The sequence below is a fragment of the Taudactylus pleione genome, unplaced genomic scaffold (assembly GCF_031769625.1).
Source record: "Taudactylus pleione unplaced genomic scaffold, aTauple2 ptg000317l, whole genome shotgun sequence".
Lineage (NCBI taxonomy): Eukaryota > Metazoa > Chordata > Amphibia > Anura > Myobatrachidae > Taudactylus > Taudactylus pleione.
In genome coordinates, this window is record NW_028284718.1 from 5,605,976 (window position 1) to 5,624,654 (window position 18,679).

At 31.9% G+C, this 18,679-nt stretch overlaps 5 non-coding genes across 5 annotated transcripts; all 5 read left to right on the forward strand.

The window, feature by feature from the left end:
- Positions 1–3,924: 3,924 nt before the first annotated feature.
- On the forward strand, positions 3,925–3,996 carry TRNAP-UGG (transfer RNA proline (anticodon UGG)). The gene has a single exon. It is a non-coding gene; the product is annotated as a tRNA-Pro (tRNA).
- A 1,698-nt stretch (positions 3,997–5,694) lies between these two features.
- Positions 5,695–5,767, forward strand: TRNAP-UGG (transfer RNA proline (anticodon UGG)). Its single transcript has one exon. It is a non-coding gene; the product is annotated as a tRNA-Pro (tRNA).
- Positions 5,768–12,774: 7,007 nt separating this feature from the next.
- On the forward strand, positions 12,775–12,846 carry TRNAP-UGG (transfer RNA proline (anticodon UGG)). Its single transcript has one exon. It is a non-coding gene; the product is annotated as a tRNA-Pro (tRNA).
- A 3,468-nt stretch (positions 12,847–16,314) lies between these two features.
- TRNAP-UGG (transfer RNA proline (anticodon UGG)) lies at positions 16,315–16,386 on the forward strand. Its single transcript has one exon. It is a non-coding gene; the product is annotated as a tRNA-Pro (tRNA).
- Positions 16,387–18,083: 1,697 nt separating this feature from the next.
- Positions 18,084–18,155, forward strand: TRNAP-UGG (transfer RNA proline (anticodon UGG)). Its single transcript has one exon. It is a non-coding gene; the product is annotated as a tRNA-Pro (tRNA).
- The last annotated feature ends 524 nt before the right edge of the window (positions 18,156–18,679 follow it).

Genomic DNA, 18,679 nt, shown 5'->3' on the forward strand with positions numbered 1-18,679 from the left:
TGGTTCCATTATCTTATTGAAGTCAATTTCCTGAGTGAATTTCAACTGAATGTTGTTTTTTCAAAACTCTCAAAATAGATTGGATTTACTTATTTGCACAATTGAATTTTGTTTTTTGTCAAACTGCTAAAATTATTTGTAAGTACTTATCTGCACATAGCATGTGACATGTCTTGGGTTTTATCCATCAGAAAAACTCTGCTGGGCATCATAAAACTTTGCACAGCAATTTCCAAGCAAGTATACTTAGAAAAATATTGACTATTAGGAAACATTTTATTTATGCTAATATTTCCTCCTTGTATACATTAGTGACTGCTTTAAAAGAATACCATTTTCACATAAAAACAGTTAAGAAATCAAATAAACCACACTTATTACAGTTGGCTCGTTGGTCTAGGGCTATGATTCTCGCTTTGGGTGCGAGAGGTCCCAGGTTCAAATCCCGGACAAGCCCTGTTTTTCTTTTGTACAGTACATCTCATGGTTTATATATATCTGATTTTCTCAATTGGCTAAGTCAATAGCATCAACTGAGTTTTGTTTTTGCCATACTCCCAATAGAATTTGTACATACTTATGAATCTTGCCTTCATCATTTTTCAATTGCCTTTCTTCTATTTATGCATGATTTACACATAGCTTTTGACAAGTCTTGGGTTTTATCGATCAGACAAGTCCAAACTCTGTAGCCATTTTTAAATCTTGTCACTGCACTTTCCAAATAAGTACACAAAGAAAACTATCAATAGAATCTTACGGAAACATTTTAGTTTTTCTAAAAATAAGAGCATACTTATTCAAATTTCAACTGTATTGTGGTATATTAGGAAAACTGCAGGTTCCCTACTGTCTAGATAGCTTTGAAAGTTTTAAAAGAATAGTCTCATTTTGAAACACAAAAAGTTCAAAAATGAAATTGCAAGGTTTTCTTTTGCCTTTCTTCTGTGTCTGGAAGCATGATTTGTACATTGCATATGACAAGTCTTTAGCTTCGTCCATGAGAGAAGTCCAAACTCTGTAGGCACTCACAAATCTTGTCCCTGCACTTTTCCTATATGCATACTTAGAAAACTATCTACTGGACCATAAGGAAATATTTTATTTATTCTACAAATTCATTTTTACATAAATGTATATGGTGTTTTTAAAAACAAAAAGCTATTTTCTTTAAATCAATTGAAAAATCAATAGAAAAATGTTCAGGTAGGTGGCTTGTTGGTCTAGGGTTATGATTCTCGCTTAGGGTGTGAGAGGTCCCAGGTTCAAATCATGGATGAGCCCAAATTTTCAGATTCTATGACATTGTTCCATTATCTTATTGAAGTCAATTTCCTGAGTAAAATCTTTAACTGAATATTATTTTTTAAAAACTCTCAAAATAGATTGGATTTACTTATTTGCAGAATTGAATTTTGTTTTATGTCAAACTGCTAATATTATTTGTAAGTACTTATCTGCACATAGCATGTGACATGTCTTGGGTTTTATCCATCAGAAAAACTCTGCTGGGCATCATAAAACTTTGCACAGCAATTTCCAAGCAAGTATACTTAGAAAAATATTGACTATTAGGAAATATTTTATTAATGATAATATTTCCTCCTTTTATACATTAGTGACTGCTTTAAAATAATACAATTTTCACATAAAAACAGTTAGGAAACCAAATAAAATGTGCTTACTTGATGATTCTATGACTCTCACTTTGGGTGCGAGAGGTCCCAGGTTCAAATCATGGATGAGCCCAACTTTTCAGATTCTTTGACATGGTTCCATTATCTTATTGAAGTCAATTTCCTGAGTGAATTTCAACTGAATGTTGTTTTTTCAAAACTCTCAAAATAGATTGGATTTACTTATTTGCACAATTGAATTTTGTTTTTTGTCAAACTGCTAAAATTATTTGTAAGTACTTATCTGCACATAGCATGTGACATGTCTTGGGTTTTATCCATCAGAAAAACTCTGCTGGTCATCATAAAACTTTGCACAGCAATTTCCAAGCAAGTATACTTAGAAAAATATTGACTATTAGGAAACATTTTATTTATGCTAATATTTCCTCCTTGTATACATTAGTGACTGCTTTAAAAGAATACCATTTTCACATAAAAACAGTTAAGAAATCAAATAAACCACACTTATTTCAGTTGGCTCGTTGTCTAGGGCTATGATTCTCGCTTTGGGTGCGAGAGGTCCCAGGTTCAAATCCCGGACAAGCCCTGTTTTTCTTTTGTACAGTACATCTCATGGTTTATATATATCTGATTTTCTCAATTGGCTAAGTCAATAGCATCAACTGAGTTTTGTTTTTGCCATACTCCCAATAGAATTTGTACATACTTATGAATCTTGCCTTCATCATTTTTCAATTGCCTTTCTTCTATTTATGCATGATTTACACATAGCTTTTGACAAGTCTTGGGTTTTATCGATCAGACAAGTCCAAACTCTGTAGCCATTTTTAAATCTTGTCACTGCACTTTCCAAATAAGTACACAAAGAAAACTATCAATAGAATCTTACGGAAACATTTTAGTTTTTCTAAAAATAAGAGCATACTTATTCAAATTTCAACTGTATTGTGGTATATTAGGAAAACTGCAGGTTCCCTACTGTCTAGATAGCTTTGAAAGTTTTAAAAGAATAGTCTCATTTTGAAACACAAAAAGTTCAAAAATGAAATTGCAAGGTTTTCTTTTGCCTTTCTTCTGTGTCTGGAAGCATGATTTGTAAATTGCATATGACAAGTCTTTAGCTTCGTCCATGAGAGAAGTCCAAACTCTGTAGGCACTCACAAATCTTGTCCCTGCACTTTTCCTATATGCATACTTAGAAAACTATCTACTGGACCATAAGGAAATATTTTATTTATTCTACAAATTCATTTTTACATAAATGTATATGGTGTTTTTAAAAACAAAAAGCTATTTTCTTTAAATCAATTGAAAAATCAATAGAAAAATGTTCAGGTAGGTGGCTTGTTGGTCTAGGGTTATGATTCTCGCTTAGGGTGTGAGAGGTCCCAGGTTCAAATCATGGATGAGCCCAAATTTTCAGATTCTATGACATAGTTCCATTATCTTATTGAAGTCAATTTCCTGAGTAAAATCTTTAACTGAATATTATTTTTTAAAAACTCTCAAAATAGATTGGATTTACTTATTTGCAGAATTGAATTTTGTTTTATGTCAAACTGCTAATATTATTTGTAAGTACTTATCTGCACATAGCATGTGACATGTCTTGGGTTTTATCCATGAGAAAAACTCTGCTGGGCATCATAAAACTTTGCACAGCAATTTCCAAGCAAGTATACTTAGAAAAATATTGACTATTAGGAAATATTTTATTAATGATAATATTTCCTCCTTTTATACATTAGTGACTGCTTTAAAATAATACAATTTTCACATAAAAACAGTTAGGAAATCAAATAAAATGTGCTTACTTGATGATTCTATGACTCTCACTTTGGGTGCGAGAGGTCCCAGGTTCAAATCCTGGATGAGCCCAACTTTTCAGATTCTTTGACATGGTTCCATTATCTTATTGAAGTCAATTTCCTGAGTGAATTTCAACTGAATGTTGTTTTTTCAAAACTCTCAAAATAGATTGGATTTACTTATTTGCACAATTGAATTTTGTTTTTTGTCAAACTGCTAAAATTATTTGTAAGTACTTATCTGCACATAGCATGTGACATGTCTTGGGTTTTATCCATCAGAAAAACTCTGCTGGTCATCATAAAACTTTGCACAGCAATTTCCAAGCAAGTATACTTAGAAAAATATTGACTATTAGGAAACATTTTATTTATGCTAATATTTCCTCCTTGTATACATTAGTGACTGCTTTAAAAGAATACCATTTTCACATAAAAACAGTTAAGAAATCAAATAAACCACACTTATTTCAGTTGGCTTGTTGGTCTAGGGGTATGATTCTCGCTTTGGGTGCGAGAGGTCCCAGGTTCAAATCCCGGACAAGCCTTCTTTTTCTTTTGTACAGTACATCTCATGGTTTATATATATCTGATTTTCTCAATTGGCTAAGTCAATAGCATCAACTGAGTTTTGTTTTTGCCATACTCCCAATAGAATTTGTACATACTTATGAATCTTGCCTTCATCATTTTTCAATTGCCTTTCTTCTATTTATGCATGATTTACACATAGCTTTTGACAAGTCTTGGGTTTTATCGATCAGACAAGTCCAAACTCTGTAGCCATTTTTAAATCTTGTCACTGCACTATCCAAATAAGTACACAAAGAAAACTATCAATAGAATCTTACGGAAACATTTTAGTTTTTCTAAAAATAAGAGCATACTTATTCAAATTTCAACTGTATTGTGGTATATTAGGAAAACTGCAGGTTCCCTACTGTCTAGATAGCTTTGAAAGTTTTAAAAGAATAGTCTCATTTTGAAACACAAAAAGTTCAAAAATGAAATTGCAAGGTTTTCTTTTGCCTTTCTTCTGTGTCTGGAAGCATGATTTGTAAATTGCATATGACAAGTCTTTAGCTTCGTCCATGAGAGAAGTCCAAACTCTGTAGGCACTCACAAATCTTGTCCCTGCACTTTTCCTATATGCATACTTAGAAAACTATCTACTGGACCATAAGGAAATATTTTATTTATTCTACAAATTCATTTTTACATAAATGTATATGGTGTTTTTAAAAACAAAAAGCTATTTTCTTTAAATCAATTGAAAAATCAATAGAAAAATGTTCAGGTAGGTGGCTTGTTGGTCTAGGGTTATGATTCTCGCTTAGGGTGTGAGAGGTCCCAGGTTCAAATCATGGATGAGCCCAAATTTTCAGATTCTACGACATAGTTCCATTATCTTATTGAAGTCAATTTCCTGAGTAAAATCTTTAACTGAATATTATTTTTTAAAAACTCTCAAAATAGATTGGATTTACTTATTTGCAGAATTGAATTTTGTTTTATGTCAAACTGCTAATATTATTTGTAAGTACTTATCTGCACATAGCATGTGACATGTCTTGGGTTTTATCCATCAGAAAAACTCTGCTGGGCATCATAAAACTTTGCACAGCAATTTCCAAGCAAGTATACTTAGAAAAATATTGACTATTAGGAAATATTTTATTAATGATAATATTTCCTCCTTTTATACATTAGTGACTGCTTTAAAATAATACAATTTTCACATAAAAACAGTTAGGAAATCAAATAAAATGTGCTTACTTGATGATTCTATGACTCTCACTTTGGGTGCGAGAGGTCCCAGGTTCAAATCCTGGATGAGCCCAACTTTTCAGATTCTTTGACATGGTTCCATTATCTTATTGAAGTCAATTTCCTGAGTGAATTTCAACTGAATGTTGTTTTTTCAAAACTCTCAAAATAGATTGGATTTACTTATTTGCACAATTGAATTTTGTTTTTTGTCAAACTGCTAAAATTATTTGTAAGTACTTATCTGCACATAGCATGTGACATGTCTTGGGTTTTATCCATCAGAAAAACTCTGCTGGTCATCATAAAACTTTGCACAGCAATTTCCAAGCAAGTATACTTAGAAAAATATTGACTATTAGGAAACATTTTATTTATGCTAATATTTCCTCCTTGTATACATTAGTGACTGCTTTAAAAGAATACCATTTTCACATAAAAACAGTTAAGAAATCAAATAAACCACACTTATTTCAGTTGGCTTGTTGGTCTAGGGAGTATGATTCTCGCTTTGGGTGCGAGAGGTCCCAGGTTCAAATCCTGGACAAGCCCTCTTTTTCTTTTGTACAGTACATCTCATGGTTTATATATATCTGATTTTCTCAATTGGCTAAGTCAATAGCATCAACTGAGTTTTGTTTTTGCCATACTCCCAATAGAATTTGTACATACTTATGAATCTTGCCTTCATCATTTTTCAATTGCCTTTCTTCTATTTATGCATGATTTACACATAGCTTTTGACAAGTCTTGGGTTTTATCGATCAGACAAGTCCAAACTCTGTAGCCATTTTTAAATCTTGTCACTGCACTTTCCAAATAAGTACACAAAGAAAACTATCAATAGAATCTTACGGAAACATTTTAGTTTTTCTAAAAATAAGAGCATACTTATTCAAATTTCAACTGTATTGTGGTATATTAGGAAAACTGCAGGTTCCCTACTGTCTAGATAGCTTTGAAAGTTTTAAAAGAATAGTCTCATTTTGAAACACAAAAAGTTCAAAAATGAAATTGCAAGGTTTTCTTTTGCCTTTCTTCTGTGTCTGGAAGCATGATTTGTAAATTGCATATGACAAGTCTTTAGCTTCGTCCATGAGAGAAGTCCAAACTCTGTAGGCACTCACAAATCTTGTCCCTGCACTTTTCCTATATGCATACTTAGAAAACTATCTACTGGACCATAAGGAAATATTTTATTTATTCTACAAATTCATTTTTACATAAATGTATATGGTGTTTTTAAAAACAAAAAGCTATTTTCTTTAAATCAATTGAAAAATCAATAGAAAAATGTTCAGGTAGGTGGCTTGTTGGTCTAGGGTTATGATTCTCGCTTAGGGTGTGAGAGGTCCCAGGTTCAAATCATGGATGAGCCAAAATTTTCAGATTCTACGACATAGTTCCATTATCTTATTGAAGTCAATTTCCTGAGTAAAATCTTAAACTGAATATTATTTTTTAAAAACTCTCAAAATAGATTGGATTTACTTATTTGCAGAATTTAATTTTGTTTTATGTCAAACTGCTAAAATTATTTGTAAGTACTTATCTGCATATAGCATGTGACATGTCTTGGGTTTTATCCATCAGAAAAACTCTGCTGGGCATCATAAAACTTTGCACAGCAATTTCCAAGCAAGTATACTTAGAAAAATATTGACTATTAGGAAATATTTTATTTATGATAATTTTTCCTCCTTTTATACATTAGTGACTGCTTTAAAATAATACAATTTTCACATAAAAACAGTTAAGAAATCAAATAAACTGTGCTTACTTGATGATTCTATGACTCTCACTTTGGGTGCGAGAGGTCCCGGGTTCAAATCCTGGACGAGCCAAACTTTTCAGATTCTTTGACATGGTTCCATTATCTTATTGAAGTCAATTTCCTGAGTGAATTTCAACTGAATGTTGTTTTTTCAAAACTCTCAAAATAGATTGGATTTACTTATTTGCACAATTGAATTTTGTTTTTTGTCAAACTGCTAAAATTATTTGTAAGTACTTATCTGCACATAGCATGTGACATGTCTTGGGTTTTATCCATCAGAAAAACTCTGCTGGGCATCATAAAACTTTGCACAGCAATTTCCAAGCAAGTATACTTAGAAAAATATTGACTATTAGGAAACATTTTATTTATGCTAATATTTCCTCCTTGTATACATTAGTGACTGCTTTAAAAGAATACCATTTTCACATAAAAACAGTTAAGAAATCAAATAAACCACACTTATTACAGTTGGCTCGTTGGTCTAGGGCTATGATTCTCGCTTTGGGTGCGAGAGGTCCCAGGTTCAAATCCCGGACAAGCCCTGTTTTTCTTTTGTACAGTACATCTCATGGTTTATATATATCTGATTTTCTCAATTGGCTAAGTCAATAGCATCAACTGAGTTTTGTTTTTGCCATACTCCCAATAGAATTTGTACATACTTATGAATCTTGCCTTCATCATTTTTCAATTGCCTTTCTTCTATTTATGCATGATTTACACATAGCTTTTGACAAGTCTTGGGTTTTATCGATCAGACAAGTCCAAACTCTGTAGCCATTTTTAAATCTTGTCACTGCACTTTCCAAATAAGTACACAAAGAAAACTATCAATAGAATCTTACGGAAACATTTTAGTTTTTCTAAAAATAAGAGCATACTTATTCAAATTTCAACTGTATTGTGGTATATTAGGAAAACTGCAGGTTCCCTACTGTCTAGATAGCTTTGAAAGTTTTAAAAGAATAGTCTCATTTTGAAACACAAAAAGTTCAAAAATGAAATTGCAAGGTTTTCTTTTGCCTTTCTTCTGTGTCTGGAAGCATGATTTGTACATTGCATATGACAAGTCTTTAGCTTCGTCCATGAGAGAAGTCCAAACTCTGTAGGCACTCACAAATCTTGTCCCTGCACTTTTCCTATATGCATACTTAGAAAACTATCTACTGGACCATAAGGAAATATTTTATTTATTCTACAAATTCATTTTTACATAAATGTATATGGTGTTTTTAAAAACAAAAAGCTATTTTCTTTAAATCAATTGAAAAATCAATAGAAAAATGTTCAGGTAGGTGGCTTGTTGGTCTAGGGTTATGATTCTCGCTTAGGGTGTGAGAGGTCCCAGGTTCAAATCATGGATGAGCCCAAATTTTCAGATTCTATGACATTGTTCCATTATCTTATTGAAGTCAATTTCCTGAGTAAAATCTTTAACTGAATATTATTTTTTAAAAACTCTCAAAATAGATTGGATTTACTTATTTGCAGAATTGAATTTTGTTTTATGTCAAACTGCTAATATTATTTGTAAGTACTTATCTGCACATAGCATGTGACATGTCTTGGGTTTTATCCATCAGAAAAACTCTGCTGGGCATCATAAAACTTTGCACAGCAATTTCCAAGCAAGTATACTTAGAAAAATATTGACTATTAGGAAATATTTTATTAATGATAATATTTCCTCCTTTTATACATTAGTGACTGCTTTAAAATAATACAATTTTCACATAAAAACAGTTAGGAAACCAAATAAAATGTGCTTACTTGATGATTCTATGACTCTCACTTTGGGTGCGAGAGGTCCCAGGTTCAAATCATGGATGAGCCCAACTTTTCAGATTCTTTGACATGGTTCCATTATCTTATTGAAGTCAATTTCCTGAGTGAATTTCAACTGAATGTTGTTTTTTCAAAACTCTCAAAATAGATTGGATTTACTTATTTGCACAATTGAATTTTGTTTTTTGTCAAACTGCTAAAATTATTTGTAAGTACTTATCTGCACATAGCATGTGACATGTCTTGGGTTTTATCCATCAGAAAAACTCTGCTGGTCATCATAAAACTTTGCACAGCAATTTCCAAGCAAGTATACTTAGAAAAATATTGACTATTAGGAAACATTTTATTTATGCTAATATTTCCTCCTTGTATACATTAGTGACTGCTTTAAAAGAATACCATTTTCACATAAAAACAGTTAAGAAATCAAATAAACCACACTTATTTCAGTTGGCTCGTTGTCTAGGGCTATGATTCTCGCTTTGGGTGCGAGAGGTCCCAGGTTCAAATCCCGGACAAGCCCTGTTTTTCTTTTGTACAGTACATCTCATGGTTTATATATATCTGATTTTCTCAATTGGCTAAGTCAATAGCATCAACTGAGTTTTGTTTTTGCCATACTCCCAATAGAATTTGTACATACTTATGAATCTTGCCTTCATCATTTTTCAATTGCCTTTCTTCTATTTATGCATGATTTACACATAGCTTTTGACAAGTCTTGGGTTTTATCGATCAGACAAGTCCAAACTCTGTAGCCATTTTTAAATCTTGTCACTGCACTTTCCAAATAAGTACACAAAGAAAACTATCAATAGAATCTTACGGAAACATTTTAGTTTTTCTAAAAATAAGAGCATACTTATTCAAATTTCAACTGTATTGTGGTATATTAGGAAAACTGCAGGTTCCCTACTGTCTAGATAGCTTTGAAAGTTTTAAAAGAATAGTCTCATTTTGAAACACAAAAAGTTCAAAAATGAAATTGCAAGGTTTTCTTTTGCCTTTCTTCTGTGTCTGGAAGCATGATTTGTAAATTGCATATGACAAGTCTTTAGCTTCGTCCATGAGAGAAGTCCAAACTCTGTAGGCACTCACAAATCTTGTCCCTGCACTTTTCCTATATGCATACTTAGAAAACTATCTACTGGACCATAAGGAAATATTTTATTTATTCTACAAATTCATTTTTACATAAATGTATATGGTGTTTTTAAAAACAAAAAGCTAATTTCTTTAAATCAATTGAAAAATCAATAGAAAAATGTTCAGGTAGGTGGCTTGTTGGTCTAGGGTTATGATTCTCGCTTAGGGTGTGAGAGGTCCCAGGTTCAAATCATGGATGAGCCCAAATTTTCAGATTCTATGACATAGTTCCATTATCTTATTGAAGTCAATTTCCTGAGTAAAATCTTTAACTGAATATTATTTTTTAAAAACTCTCAAAATAGATTGGATTTACTTATTTGCAGAATTGAATTTTGTTTTATGTCAAACTGCTAATATTATTTGTAAGTACTTATCTGCACATAGCATGTGACATGTCTTGGGTTTTATCCATCAGAAAAACTCTGCTGGGCATCATAAAACTTTGCACAGCAATTTCCAAGCAAGTATACTTAGAAAAATATTGACTATTAGGAAATATTTTATTAATGATAATATTTCCTCCTTTTATACATTAGTGACTGCTTTAAAATAATACAATTTTCACATAAAAACAGTTAGGAAACCAAATAAAATGTGCTTACTTGATGATTCTATGACTCTCACTTTGGGTGCGAGAGGTCCCAGGTTCAAATCCTGGATGAGCCCAACTTTTCAGATTCTTTGACATGGTTCCATTATCTTATTGAAGTCAATTTCCTGAGTGAATTTCAACTGAATGTTGTTTTTTCAAAACTCTCAAAATAGATTGGATTTACTTATTTGCACAATTGAATTTTGTTTTTTGTCAAACTGCTAAAATTATTTGTAAGTACTTATCTGCACATAGCATGTGACATGTCTTGGGTTTTATCCATCAGAAAAACTCTGCTGGTCATCATAAAACTTTGCACAGCAATTTCCAAGCAAGTATACTTAGAAAAATATTGACTATTAGGAAACATTTTATTTATGCTAATATTTCCTCCTTGTATACATTAGTGACTGCTTTAAAAGAATACCATTTTCACATAAAAACAGTTAAGAAATCAAATAAACCACACTAATTTCAGTTGGCTCGTTGGTCTAGGGCTATGATTCTCGCTTTGGGTGCGAGAGGTCCCAGGTTCAAATCCCGGACAAGCCCTGTTTTTCTTTTGTACAGTACATCTCATGGTTTATATATATCTGATTTTCTCAATTGGCTAAGTCAATAGCATCAACTGAGTTTTGTTTTTGCCATACTCCCAATAGAATTTGTACATACTTATGAATCTTGCCTTCATCATTTTTCAATTGCCTTTCTTCTATTTATGCATGATTTACACATAGCTTTTGACAAGTCTTGGGTTTTATCGATCAGACAAGTCCAAACTCTGTAGCCATTTTTAAATCTTGTCACTGCACTTTCCAAATAAGTACACAAAGAAAACTATCAATAGAATCTTACGGAAACATTTTAGTTTTTCTAAAAATAAGAGCATACTTATTCAAATTTCAACTGTATTGTGGTATATTAGGAAAACTGCAGGTTCCCTACTGTCTAGATAGCTTTGAAAGTTTTAAAAGAATAGTCTCATTTTGAAACACAAAAAGTTCAAAAATGAAATTGCAAGGTTTTCTTTTGCCTTTCTTCTGTGTCTGGAAGCATGATTTGTAAATTGCATATGACAAGTCTTTAGCTTCGTCCATGAGAGAAGTCCAAACTCTGTAGGCACTCACAAATCTTGTCCCTGCACTTTTCCTATATGCATACTTAGAAAACTATCTACTGGACCATAAGGAAATATTTTATTTATTCTACAAATTCATTTTTACATAAATGTATATGGTGTTTTTAAAAACAAAAAGCTATTTTCTTTAAATCAATTGAAAAATCAATAGAAAAATGTTCAGGTAGGTGGCTTGTTGGTCTAGGGTTATGATTCTCGCTTAGGGTGTGAGAGGTCCCAGGTTCAAATCATGGATGAGCTCAAATTTTCAGATTCTATGACATAGTTCCATTATCTTATTGAAGTCAATTTCCTGAGTAAAATCTTTAACTGAATATTATTTTTTAAAAACTCTCAAAATAGATTGGATTTACTTATTTGCAGAATTGAATTTTGTTTTATGTCAAACTGCTAATATTATTTGTAAGTACTTATCTGCACATAGCATGTGACATGTCTGGGGTTTTATCCATGAGAAAAACTCTGCTGGGCATCATAAAACTTTGCACAGCAATTTCCAAGCAAGTATACTTAGAAAAATATTGACTATTAGGAAATATTTTATTAATGATAATATTTCCTCCTTTTATACATTAGTGACTGCTTTAAAATAATACAATTCTCACATAAAAACAGTTAGGAAATCAAATAAAATGTGCTTACTTGATGATTCTATGACTCTCACTTTGGGTGCGAGAGGTCCCAGGTTCAAATCCTGGATGAGCCCAACTTTTCAGATTCTTTGACATGGTTCCATTATCTTATTGAAGTCAATTTCCTGAGTGAATTTCAACTGAATGTTGTTTTTTCAAAACTCTCAAAATAGATTGGATTTACTTATTTGCACAATTGAATTTTGTTTTTTGTCAAACTGCTAAAATTATTTGTAAGTACTTATCTGCACATAGCATGTGACATGTCTTGGGTTTTATCCATCAGAAAAACTCTGCTGGTCATCATAAAACTTTGCACAGCAATTTCCAAGCAAGTATACTTAGAAAAATATTGACTATTAGGAAACATTTTATTTATGCTAATATTTCCTCCTTGTATACATTAGTGACTGCTTTAAAAGAATACCATTTTCACATAAAAACAGTTAAGAAATCAAATAAACCACACTTATTTCAGTTGGCTTGTTGGTCTAGGGGTATGATTCTCGCTTTGGGTGCGAGAGGTCCCAGGTTCAAATCCCGGACAAGCCTTCTTTTTCTTTTGTACAGTACATCTCATGGTTTATATATATCTGATTTTCTCAATTGGCTAAGTCAATAGCATCAACTGAGTTTTGTTTTTGCCATACTCCCAATAGAATTTGTACATACTTATGAATCTTGCCTTCATCATTTTTCAATTGCCTTTCTTCTATTTATGCATGATTTACACATAGCTTTTGACAAGTCTTGGGTTTTATCGATCAGACAAGTCCAAACTCTGTAGCCATTTTTAAATCTTGTCACTGCACTATCCAAATAAGTACACAAAGAAAACTATCAATAGAATCTTACGGAAACATTTTAGTTTTTCTAAAAATAAGAGCATACTTATTCAAATTTCAACTGTATTGTGGTATATTAGGAAAACTGCAGGTTCCCTACTGTCTAGATAGCTTTGAAAGTTTTAAAAGAATAGTCTCATTTTGAAACACAAAAAGTTCAAAAATGAAATTGCAAGGTTTTCTTTTGCCTTTCTTCTGTGTCTGGAAGCATGATTTGTAAATTGCATATGACAAGTCTTTAGCTTCGTCCATGAGAGAAGTCCAAACTCTGTAGGCACTCACAAATCTTGTCCCTGCACTTTTCCTATATGCATACTTAGAAAACTATCTACTGGACCATAAGGAAATATTTTATTTATTCTACAAATTCATTTTTACATAAATGTATATGGTGTTTTTAAAAACAAAAAGCTATTTTCTTTAAATCAATTGAAAAATCAATAGAAAAATGTTCAGGTAGGTGGCTTGTTGGTCTAGGGTTATGATTCTCGCTTAGGGTGTGAGAGGTCCCAGGTTCAAATCATGGATGAGCCCAAATTTTCAGATTCTATGACATAGTTCCATTATCTTATTGAAGTCAATTTCCTGAGTAAAATCTTTAACTGAATATTATTTTTTAAAAACTCTCAAAATAGATTGGATTTACTTATTTGCAGAATTGAATTTTGTTTTATGTCAAACTGCTAATATTATTTGTAAGTACTTATATGCACATAGCATGTGACATGTCTTGGGTTTTATCCATCAGAAAAACTCTGCTGGGCATCATAAAACTTTGCACAGCAATTTCCAAGCAAGTATACTTAGAAAAATATTGACTATTAGGAAATATTTTATTAATGATAATATTTCCTCCTTTTATACATTAGTGACTGCTTTAAAATAATACAATTTTCACATAAAAACAGTTAGGAAACCAAATAAAATGTGCTTACTTGATGATTCTATGACTCTCACTTTGGGTGCGAGAGGTCCCAGGTTCAAATCCTGGATGAGCCCAACTTTTCAGATTCTTTGACATGGTTCCATTATCTTATTGAAGTCAATTTCCTGAGTGAATTTCAACTGAATGTTGTTTTTTCAAAACTCTCAAAATAGATTGGATTTACTTATTTGCACAATTGAATTTTGTTTTTTGTCAAACTGCTAAAATTATTTGTAAGTACTTATCTGCACATAGCATGTGACATGTCTTGGGTTTTATCCATCAGAAAAACTCTGCTGGTCATCATAAAACTTTGCACAGCAATTTCCAAGCAAGTATACTTAGAAAAATATTGACTATTAGGAAACATTTTATTTATGCTAATATTTCCTCCTTGTATACATTAGTGACTGCTTTAAAAGAATACCATTTTCACATAAAAACAGTTAAGAAATCAAATAAACCACACTTATTTCAGTTGGCTCGTTGGTCTAGGGCTATGATTCTCGCTTTGGGTGCGAGAGGTCCCAGGTTCAAATCCCGGACAAGCCCTGTTTTTCTTTTGTACAGTACATCTCATGGTTTATATATATCTGATTTTCTCAATTGGCTAAGTCAATAGCATCAACTGAGTTTTGTTTTTGCCATACTCCCAATAGAATTTGTACATACTTATGAATCTTGCCTTCATCATTTTTCAATTGCCTTTCTTCTATTTATGCATGATTTACACATAGCTTTTGACAAGTCTTGGGTTTTATCGATCAGACAAGTCCAAACTCTGTAGCCATTTTTAAATCTTGTCACTGCACTTTCCAAATAAGTACACAAAGAAAACTATCAATAGAATCTTACGGAAACATTTTAGTTTTTCTAAAAATAAGAGCATACTTATTCAAATTTCAACTGTATTGTGGTATATTAGGAAAACTGCAGGTTCCCTACTGTCTAGATAGCTTTGAAAGTTTTAAAAGAATAGTCTCATTTTGAAACACAAAAAGTTCAAAAATGAAATTGCAAGGTTTTCTTTTGCCTTTCTTCTGTGTCTGGAAGCATGATTTGTAAATTGCATATGACAAGTCTTTAGCTTCGTCCATGAGAGAAGTCCAAACTCTGTAGGCACTCACAAATCTTGTCCCTGCACTTTTCCTATATGCATACTTAGAAAACTATCTACTGGACCATAAGGAAATATTTTATTTATTCTACAAATTCATTTTTACATAAATGTATATGGTGTTTTTAAAAACAAAAAGCTATTTTCTTTAAATCAATTGAAAAATCAATAGAAAAATGTTCAGGTAGGTGGCTTGTTGGTCTAGGGTTATGATTCTCGCTTAGGGTGTGAGAGGTCCCAGGTTCAAATCATGGATGAGCCCAAATTTTCAGATTCTATGACATAGTTCCATTATCTTATTGAAGTCAATTTCCTGAGTAAAATCTTTAACTGAATATTATTTTTTAAAAACTCTCAAAATAGATTGGATTTACTTATTTGCAGAATTGAATTTTGTTTTATGTCAAACTGCTAATATTATTTGTAAGTACTTATCTGCACATAGCATGTGACATGTCTTGGGTTTTATCCATCAGAAAAACTCTGCTGGGCATCATAAAACTTTGCACAGCAATTTCCAAGCAAGTATACTTAGAAAAATATTGACTATTAGGAAATATTTTATTAATGATAATATTTCCTCCTTTTATACATTAGTGACTGCTTTAAAATAATACAATTTTCACATAAAAACAGTTAGGAAATCAAATAAAATGTGCTTACTTGATGATTCTATGACTCTCACTTTGGGTGCGAGAGGTCCCAGGTTCAAATCCTGGATGAGCCCAACTTTTCAGATTCTTTGACATGGTTCCATTATCTTATTGAAGTCAATTTCCTGAGTGAATTTCAACTGAATGTTGTTTTTTCAAAACTCTCAAAATAGATTGGATTTACTTATTTGCACAATTGAATTTTGTTTTTTGTCAAACTGCTAAAATTATTTGTAAGTACTTATCTGCACATAGCATGTGACATGTCTTGGGTTTTATCCATCAGAAAAACTCTGCTGGTCATCATAAAACTTTGCACAGCAATTTCCAAGCAAGTATACTTAGAAAAATATTGACTATTAGGAAACATTTTATTTATGCTAATATTTCCTCCTTGTATACATTAGTGACTGCTTTAAAAGAATACCATTTTCACATAAAAACAGTTAAGAAATCAAATAAACCACACTTATTTCAGTTGGCTTGTTGGTCTAGGGGTATGATTCTCGCTTTGGGTGCGAGAGGTCCCAGGTTCAAATCCCGGACAAGCCCTCTTTTTCTTTTGTACAGTACATCTCATGGTTTATATATATCTGATTTTCTCAATTGGCTAAGTCAATAGCATCAACTGAGTTTTGTTTTTGCCATACTCCCAATAGAATTTGTACATACTTATGAATCTTGCCTTCATCATTTTTCAATTGCCTTTCTTCTATTTATGCATGATTTACACATAGCTTTTGACAAGTCTTGGGTTTTATCGATCAGACAAGTCCAAACTCTGTAGCCATTTTTAAATCTTGTCACTGCACTTTCCAAATAAGTACACAAAGAAAACTATCAATAGAATCTTACAGAAACATTTTAGTTGTTCTAAAAATAAGAGCATACTTATTCAAATTTCTAATGTATTGTGGTATATTAGGAAAACTGCAGGTTCCCTACTGTCTAGATAGCTTTGAAAGTTTTAAAAGAATAGTCTCTTTTGAAACACAAAAAGTTCAAAAATGAAATTGCAAGGTTTTCTTTTGCCTTTCTTCTGTGTCTGGAAGCATGATTTGTAAATTGCATATGACAAGTCTTTAGCTTCGTCCATGAGAGAAGTCCAAACTCTGTAGGCACTCACAAATCTTGTCCCTGCACTTTTCCTATATGCATACTTAGAAAACTATCTACTGGACCATAAGGAAATATTTTATTTATTCTACAAATTCATTTTTACATAAATGTATATGGTGTTTTTAAAAACAAAAAGCTATTTTCTTTAAATCAATTGAAAAATCAATAGAAAAATGTTCAGGTAGGTGGCTTGTTGGTCTAGGGTTATGATTCTTGCTTAGGGTGTGAGAGGTCCCAGGTTCAAATCATGGATGAGCCCAAATTTTCAGATTCTTTGACATAGTTCCATTATCTTATTGAAGTCAATTTCCTGAGTAAAATCTTTAACTGAATATTATTTTTTAAAAACTCTCAAAATAGATTGGATTTACTTATTTGCAGAATTGAATTTTGTTTTATGTCAAACTGCTAATATTATTTGTAAGTACTTATCTGCACATAGCATGTGACATGTCTTGGGTTTTATCCATCAGAAAAACTCTGCTGGGCATCATAAAACTTTGCACAGCAATTTCCAAGCAAGTATACTTAGAAAAATATTGACTATTAGGAAATATTTTATTAATGATAATATTTCCTCCTTTTATACATTAGTGACTGCTTTAAAATAATACAATTTTCACATAAAAAAAGTTAGGAAATCAAATAAAATGTGCTTACTTGATGATTCTATGACTCTCACTTTGGGTGCGAGAAGTCCCAGGTTCAAATCCTGGATGAGCCCAACTTTTCAGATTCTTTGACATGGTTCCATTATCTTATTGAAGTCAATTTCCTGAGTGAATTTCAACTGAATGTTGTTTTTTCAAAACTCTCAAAATAGATTGGATTTACTTATTTGCACAATTGAATTTTGTTTTTTGTCAAACTGCTAAAATTATTTGTAAGTAATTATCTGCACATAGCATGTGACATGTCTTGGGTTTTATCCATCAGAAAAACTCTGCTGGTCATCATAAAACTTTGCACAGCAATTTCCAAGCAAGTATACTTAGAAAAATATTGACTATTAGGAAACATTTTATTTATGCTAATATTTCCTCCTTGTATACATTAGTGACTGCTTTAAAAGAATACCATTTTCACATAAAAACAGTTAAGAAATCAAATAAACCACACTTATTTCAGTTGGCTTGTTGGTCTAGGGGTATGATTCTCGCTTTGGGTGCGAGAGGTCCCAGGTTCAAATCCCGGACAAGCCCTCTTTTTCTTTTGTACAGTACATCTCATGGTTTATATATATCTGATTTTCTCAATTGGCTAAGTCAATAGCATCAACTGAGTTTTGTTTTTGCCATACTCCCAATAGAATTTGTACATACTTATGAATCTTGCCTTCATCATTTTTCAATTGCCTTTCTTCTATTTATGCATGATTTACACATAGCTTTTGACAAGTCTTGGGTTTTATCGATCAGACAAGTCCAAACTCTGTAGCCATTTTTAAATCTTGTCACTGCACTTTCCAAATAAGTACACAAAGAAAACTATCAATAGAATCTTACGGAAACATTTTAGTTTTTCTAAAAATAAGAGCATACTTATTCAAATTTCAACTGTATTGTGGTATATTAGGAAAACTGCAGGTTCCCTACTGTCTAGATAGCTTTGAAAGTTTTAAAAGAATAGTCTCATTTTGAAACACAAAAAGTTCAAAAATGAAATTGCAAGGTTTTCTTTTGCCTTTCTTCTGTGTCTGGAAGCATGATTTGTAAATTGCATATGA